General features: G+C 34.3%; 1 long non-coding RNA gene across 1 annotated transcript; it reads left to right on the top strand.

Annotated features, from left to right (window-relative positions):
* The first annotated feature begins 6 nt into the window (after positions 1-6).
* Positions 7-2,500, top strand: LOC109177183. The gene is made up of 2 exons (XR_002053539.1): positions 7-185; positions 2,201-2,500. It is a non-coding gene; the product is annotated as an uncharacterized LOC109177183 (long non-coding RNA).
* The last annotated feature ends 5,948 nt before the right edge of the window (positions 2,501-8,448 follow it).

Here is an 8,448-nt window from a genome sequence, read left to right as displayed (position 1 = left end):
GATCTCACTGTTGATGGGTTGTTCGCAGGTTGGTTTTTGGCTTGGAAGTTAGTGTTGGTTCATGTTCCACTTGTCCAAGAAATCTTTGGGTTGAGGAAAAAACCCGTCAAACCAAAACCTGAAAATCGCCGGCGATTCACTCAATTTTACAACGACATGGATGCCCGGACTTCTGCTTCTCTATGGTAAGTTTTGGGGAATTCCCCAAAACTTATAATTTAGTTTTTTCCTAATGAACAAATTTAGTCCAGCTTACATTTTGGGATTAAAATAATGACAAACAATTTTGTGGGTGCAATCTCCTAAAGAGTTTGGTCAAAATGATTGTTATTAAGCTCTGTGTTCATAAAATTTGAGAATTGAGAGCAGAATGATTCTGTTAAGGAGTAAAAGCTGTATTTCAGTATCTAAAAATCCCCATGATGATCATTTTGATTGAACAGTGTTTCAAAGGAAAATTTTCAATTTTTGCCTCTTTGACCTCATGAATTTGAGCCAAAGTATGTGAATTGAGCTCGGCCAATACTGTTTTTGACTTAATATAAAAATGTTTTTTTGAATGTAGTCTGTTAACGGTTTTCTGTCCATTGTGTTGATATAGAAGGCCATTACTTTGTGGATCAACCCCATTAATCTGAACTAATGGATTTCTCATTTTAGTTTGAAAATCATGAAGAAAACAGCCACACTTCAAGGGAAAATTGGATGAAATTCTGCAAACAATCAAATATCATGAGTATTTTTAAAAGAGTAAATGCCATTTTTCGGACCCTTGATTGTGGGGGCAATTCTATACTGATCAGTGACTTCCAATTTGAGATGTATAACATGAAAAATTAGGACTGTATTGAAAGCTTTAGCATGTTGAAAGGAGCAACCTTAGCGCTAGAATAGGAATGTAAAGGCACTCTCAATTCTTTTTGAACTTAAGTGAATCTTGTAATAGAAATTCCGGGAAGGCTGAAAGGATAACGACTGCAGTCTCCAGCCTAGTTAACCTTGGAATAATGCCAAAGGGTAACATGCCATGCTCTTTGCAAATTTTGCCATGTGAAGTATGGCTTGAAATGCAGGATCAGTCAACATAGATTACTCTTAATTAGTTTTTAATCCCCGAAACGTTAGGATCCATGAATATAGCTAGTGTAATGAGCGACTTCATCATACCAAGAGATGTATTGCTGGTCTCGGTGGTATATAGAAGCTCCTCCATGATGATAAAAGTAACATTTTAAGACTGGTGCTTTTCACATTGGGCACACTGATACACATTTCTTATCATGTACATATTATAATAAACAGTTAAACATCCTTGGGATCTTTTTGTTTAGGTGGTATTTAACATTTTTACCACAGTTAGGAAAATTCAACGAATTGAGGCTTTAAAAGAATTGGTAATTTAACCTGTTCTTCTGTAACTTAACAGGAGTAAGGTATGAGTTTGGTGACATACACGTATTTTTCACATTGTTTTTGTAAAAGGTGAAATATTTTTACATGATACCACAGCCACTTAATCAGTTAGTTTATTAGTTTTTGCTGTAGAGCTGTTTTGCTGGTTTTTTAATGGTAACATCTATTTTTTATTTATGTCTTTGGAGCCTTTTAGTTGATATATTGTGTTAAACTATGAAAGCCCCAATCTAACTTGAGAGATTAAAACATCACTAAAACTGATTGAACTCTCTTCAGACAAGGCACGGCCCTCCAAATTAACCATTTCAAGTCTTTTGGAGTGAACCAAAGTTCTTTGGAAAACTTGTTTTGATGTAACTCCGAGAATTTTTGTCTGAAAACATGTTCTTGCAAAATGATGCAAAAATCAAGACAGACAAATAGCATGTGACAAAAGATTTATTGTTTGAAGAATATAGCTTCATCTAGAAAAATGTCAGGCATTGCAGGAATACTTGCAACAACAACAACAAAATTAAGATTAAAGGTACATATTTACCAATAAATTTAAACACCGAAGAAATATATTGATTGAAAAGCACAGTTCTGCTTGTCCTGTACTGCTGTCAATTTTAGAAGGCTAAAATTAAAGTATACTTGCCTCATGTGACACTAAACCATACGTAAGTTACAACACCCAACCCTTGGATAAGTCTTGATAGTTCTTTTAACTTGAGAAGGTAATGCGGTTTTGTGAAGATGGTTACGAATTTAACCTTTGATGTAAATGATGAATTTCTAACAGAGTTACCAGTCGCCATGGATGCAAAAGCTGCAGTGTGCCAGTGCTAGGTCCCCAGATTCTTGTAGAAATCTCAGTCTTGATTGCATCTAAAAGGGCTAATAGAAGCTGATGGCTCCTATATCAGGTTAGAGAGGGTCTAAGATTCTGGGTGCGATACTTCAGTTCTTTGTACAGATTTCAGTTATGATTTTCATCATCAATGCATGTATGTACAGTTGTAATGCGTTTTCTAGGTCAGGTTTAAAATATGAATGATTTGGATTGGTTTTTCTTTGCTGCCAAATGCATGGTAATTGCTCATACTCCGTCCTAGAGGGCTGATGTGTTCAAATAAAAATCAGTGCTTGCACTTCTGAATTGCAGATAGTTGTACCACTGACAGTTTGTCATTGTAACTTCGAGAAAACATTTTTATAGAAAAACTTGGGATCTTCTTTATTGAGGACCAATCATTATTCCATTGATCATGATCCACACATTTGTGTGAACCATAAACAAAAAATACATTTTTAATATACTAAAAGTACATTATTTGTATACATAAAGTGGGTACATTATTTGAAAGTACATGATTTTTTATATATTATCAAATAATGTACATTCAGTACACAAATAATGTACTTTTAGTATATTAAAAATATATATTGCATCCATGGTCCACACAGCTGTGTGGACCATGGTCCATACAATAATTTGCCATTGGTGACCTGGTTGGCTAGCACAGCCAATATTGCATTTTGAGGGCTTGAAATTGTGGGATTCACTTTGTTGAGAACTCTTTGGACCATCTATCTTACAACTCCTTTGGATGCCAATACATGGGAACTGTGATTGGAGACTTGGAGTGCTATCCACCCCTCTAAAATTTTATCCTTTTAATCTCCTCTCTTGGCACGACACTTTCATTGAATGGTTTAGTTTTGATAACAAGTTACTGGAGTCAACCAGTTCATGACACTCAATGGTTATGGCAACCACAATAGTGGTTTTTTGCTAAGAAAAATATTTAGGGTGGGTTTTCTAACAAATGGGGTGAGCAGTTTGCAATTAAGTCATCCTCATGAATGAATTTTCAAGGAGTTCCCTTTTGGAGTGAACTTTCCAAGCATCCATATGATCATCACTCAACAGAATTAGTCTGAAAGACTTTGATTTAGAGTGTTTTGAGCTTCTCGAGTTAGAGGCTATAGTAGATGCTGGAGGGGTAGAGAAAGCCCTGGACCTGGTCATCCTGGTTGGAACAGATGAACCACCTTTCTTGCGATGTTTGGTTTCAGATACAAATATAACATCATCAGAATCATCCAATTTTCGCTTAGCTGGAGCAACTTCATATACCCTGAACCAGAAACATTGTCTTTCCGTTTATGGGAAGGTTGCTCTAATGGAACTTGTATAATAGGCATAGAGACAGAGGAAACAATACTAGAAACATGTAGAGGTGGAATTGGATTAGAGAGCAAATTAGGCTGAGGGAATGGGACAGACACTGGAAAGGACAAACTTGGACCAGAGACAAGACACATTTTGCAAATTGACAAATTGAGCAACATTGCGAATGGAAAAATCAGCAGGAACAGATTTAGCAATATCAGATCCAGAAACCAAATTTGACTCATATGGAACATGAAAAACAGAAGCTAAGACAGGTTCAGACACATTAGATTGTGACATAGGCATAGTCGCATAGATGAACCAGAGGGGATTCCTACTAGAATAGGACCAGGCTGACATGCATGCATAGATTCAGGGACAGTATGAGCAGGAATTAGACCAGTATAAATCACAATGGATAAAGGGGAAATGCACATAACTTCAAAAAAACACACATTTGGCACATTTATAGGAGTAGATAAAGAACTCACTGATGAAAAATGAGAGCTACGAAATTAGTCAGGCAGATTAATAGAAAAATTAAGCTTCCTAGACGCGGGTATTGAGGAAATACCCTCTAAAGATGAAGGAAATGATGTTAATAAGGCTTGGGAAATCTCTTGAAGCTTGCAGGGAGGCGAGAATGGCGGCTTCGTTCACTTCTTCGTCATCAACACCATCATTTTCCAGAGGCCATGGCTCGACAGTGACGTTTCTCGTTATGGCTAGAAGCTGTCTGGACTCCTTGGTGGTTAAATCATCCAGAAGCTCTCGATTTTGCAAGAGGGTTGCTAAAACCTTATTCTTATCCGAATAAGAAAGCGGAGAATTTGCATCGATTATTTAGCGGAAAAAAAGGTGTTTCTCTCGGATTTTGTCTTGTAGTTGAAAAAGGCGTTGGCCATTTAAAAAAAAATAATTATTTGGCTATGGAGGATGATTTTGGGTGGAGGAGATGAAGGGAAATTCTCTATCACTAGCCAACCCTGGATAAAGTGGTGGTGAATTTCCCTTCATCTCCTCCACCTGAAATCATCGTCCATAGCCAAAGAATCAAGCTTTTTGAAAATGACCAATCCTTTTCTCATCTACAAGACAAAACTCGAGAGCGACACCCTTTTCTGCCAAATAATCAATGCAAATTCTCCGCTTTATCATTCGGCTGAGAATAGGGTTTTAGCAACCCTCTTTCAAAATTGAGAGTTTCTGGATGATTTAACCACTAAAGAGTCCAGACAGCTTCTAGCCATGACGAGAAACGTCACTGCTGAGCCATGTCCTCTGAAAAATGATTGTGTTGATGACGAAGAAGTGAGGTGCCGCCATTCTCGCCTCCCTGCAAGCTTCAAGAGATTTATCCCAAGCCTTGGTAACATCATTTCCTTAATCTTTAGAGGGTATTTCCTTAATACCCGCATCTAGGAAGCTTAATTTTACTGTTAATCTGTCTGACTAATTTCGTAGCTCTCATTTTCCACCAGTGAGTTCTTTATCTGCTATAAATGTGCATAATGTGTGTTTTTTTTTTTTTAAAAGTTATGTGCATTTTCCCTTTATCCACTGTGATTTATACTGGTTCAATTCCTACTCATACTGTCTGAATCTGTGCATGTGTGTCAGCCCGGTGTTGTTCCATTAGGAATCCCCTCTGGTTCATCTTTGCCTGTGTCAAACAATCCAATGTGCCTGAACTTGTCCCAGCTTCTGTTTTTCATGTTCCAGATGAGTCAAATTTGGTTTCTGGGTCTGATATTGCTAAATCCGTTCTTGCTGATTTTTTCATTCGCAATGTTGCTCAATTTGTCAATCTGCAAAATGCGTCTGTCTCTGGTCCAGGTCTGTCGCATTCCCTCAGCCTGATCTGCTCTCTGATCCTGTTCCATCTCTACATGTTTTTAGTACTGTTTCCTCTGTCTATGTGCCTATTATACATGTTTCATTAGAGAAAGAAAATGTTTCTGATTCAAGGGTATCTGAAGCTGCTTCAGCTAAGCGAAAATTGGATGCTCCAGAGTGGTTTTTGAGTCCATTGAATGAGGTAAGGAGAGAAAGCAGCCGCCACTCCACTCCACTCCCGCGTGTGGGAAACTTTGCGCCCAACAGTTGGGCGCATAAAGAAACTGTTACTATTATTATTATTACTTTTTTTTTTTTCGTGTCAGAGTTTTTTTTTTTTTTTTTTTTTTTTTTTTTTTCTACTCCTGGACATAAAAAATCAACAAAAAATGTACACTAATGATGTTACTCTTATAAGTCATGCCAGGAGGGATTTTATGAGGGCAACAAAGCATTTTTCATTTTGCAAATGGTGATTATGTAGCATCATTGTTACATGACGTTCCATTTTTGAGTGAAGCTAAAATGGTGTTTCAGGCTTAGTAATGAGCAAATTATACCATAAGTCTCTGCTCACTTCGTGTTTGAATGAAATGTTCATTACCATAATGTAATGCTTACCACGTGTGAGCTACATGTTTATGGAGTGTAGGATAGCTATTGCCTCAATTGTTATACTATGAATACCGCCTTGCACTATCAACCCTGATTCAAAAATGATGTTGTTTTGTTTTGTTTTGTTTTTTTTTTTGTTTTTTTTTTTTTTTGACGTTACCCACTGCATCATACATTTTTATAACTCATAATGTATATTATTCTAACTCGTAAAGTACATTATCTCACCCCTAAAATTTCATTATTCTAACACATAATGTACATTATTTTAACACATAAAGTACATTATTCTAACTCATAAAATTTAACGTCGTTTTGGACCGTGGTCCATACATCTTTGCCAAAATCCATAGTTACCATTCTAATTATAATCAATCATTATTGCATGGACTATGGTCCACACAATTGTGTGGACCATGAATAAAAAGTACATTTTTAATATACTAAGGGTATATTATTTATGTACATAAGGTACATTTTTAATTTAAAAGTATATTTTTAATATACTAAGGGTACTGGGTACATTATTTTATATAATGTACCTTCATTACAAAAATAATGTATTTTTAATATATTAAAAATGTACTTGATATTCATGGTCCACACAATAATTTACCAATTACAATTGGGCCGGTTTAAATATATCATTAGTCTCTATTTTATTGTAAAATGTTCAATACTATTAAAAATAGAATGGTTAGGTAAAATTACGCAAATTATGCTGTGCAACCGAATGCACCTTGCAAGGTGCATACGGTTGCAAAACGGCGCCGTTTTGGTTAAAAAAACGCGCGTCCCACTTAAAGAAGAAATTAGGTTCGATTCCCGGCAATAGCATTTTTATATATCCAGAAATTCATAACTATATATACACAATTTCATAACTATATATCCACAATTTCATAACTATATATCCACAGTGAATGAATGAAGTAAAAATCCACAATGAATGAACGAATGAAGTAAAAATCCACAATGAATGAATTAATGAAGTAAAAATCCACAATGAATGAACTAAATATCCACAATGAATGAACTAAATATCCATAATTTCATAACTATATAACCACAATTTCATAACTATATATCCATAATTTCATAACTATATATCCACAGTGAATGAATGAAGTAAAAATCCACAATGAATGAATGAATGAAGTAAAAATCCACAATGAATGAATGAATGAAGTAAAAATCCACAATGAATGAACTAAATATCAACAATATATGATTGAACTAAATATCCACAATGAATGAACTAAATATCCATAATTTCATAACTATATAACCACAATTTCATAACTATATATCCACAATTTCATAACTATATATCCACAATAATGCTATTACTGAGAGTCGAACCTGATTTTTTTTTTTAAGTGGGACGCGCGTTTTTAATCAAAACGACGTCGTTTTGAACCGTATGCACCATGCGCATGGTACATTCGGTTGCACAGCATAACTATTGGTAAAATTATTGATGCCGTTAGTTAACTGTTAAATATACTTGACATAATTAGATTACATAGCAATGATATGATTGTCAAATCATTAATCACTAATTAATAATATTATTAATAATATAATAATATAACTAGTATTTGTCCCTATATGAGGTTTATAGGGGCAATATTTTTTAAAAATATACCCTATATGAGGTTTATTCATATATAAAATTTTTGTTATTTAATAATTTAATAATTATTATGTGTGAATTCCTATGAAAAAATTATGAACATAAATATATTTACAATTAAAATAATATTTAAGGTGGGTGATTACTACAAATCTTAAACTATATTAAAAATTTAGTACATAGTATTTAATATTACGAATTTTTAAGATTTAGTAAACTACAATAGTAATTGAATTACAATTTTAGAGTCACCACGGATCAAAATTTTTAGACCTTTGAGATTTCTAACTCTAGATGTAGCAACATACAATTGACCTTTAAAGACCAAAATCACAATCTTAGTTCGGACATTGATTTTTTCTTCCAAATACTATCGAATTAAGTGTGTAATCAATAAAAGATGAGAACTAATAATTCGAGAATATAATCTTAATGTTACTAAGCCTACTTCACGTCAATTAAGTTGGAGAGTGTTGTTGGATAGTATCCGATGAATCCACGAATAACGCATCTTTGTCTCCGTAGTCCTCAATATGCACATCAACAATCTTAAATATTAGGCCGCCTAGCTATGCCATATATTAATTTCAAACTTATGAACTTTGGGGTTGCATGCAATAAAAAATATATTTTAAATATACTAAAGGTACATTATATATGTATGTAAGGTACTTTCAATATAAAAATAATGTATTTTTAATATATTAAAAATGTATTTGATATTCATGATCCATACAATTATGTGGACCACGTTCACACAATAATTTGCCAGTAGAAATTGAAATAT

Source organism: Ipomoea nil, unplaced genomic scaffold, assembly GCF_001879475.1.
Source record: "Ipomoea nil cultivar Tokyo-kokei standard unplaced genomic scaffold, Asagao_1.1 scaffold0803, whole genome shotgun sequence".
NCBI classification, from domain to species: domain Eukaryota; kingdom Viridiplantae; phylum Streptophyta; class Magnoliopsida; order Solanales; family Convolvulaceae; genus Ipomoea; species Ipomoea nil.
The sequence above is the reverse complement of the archived record's forward strand: the minus strand, read 5'-3'. Positions and strand labels throughout refer to the sequence as shown.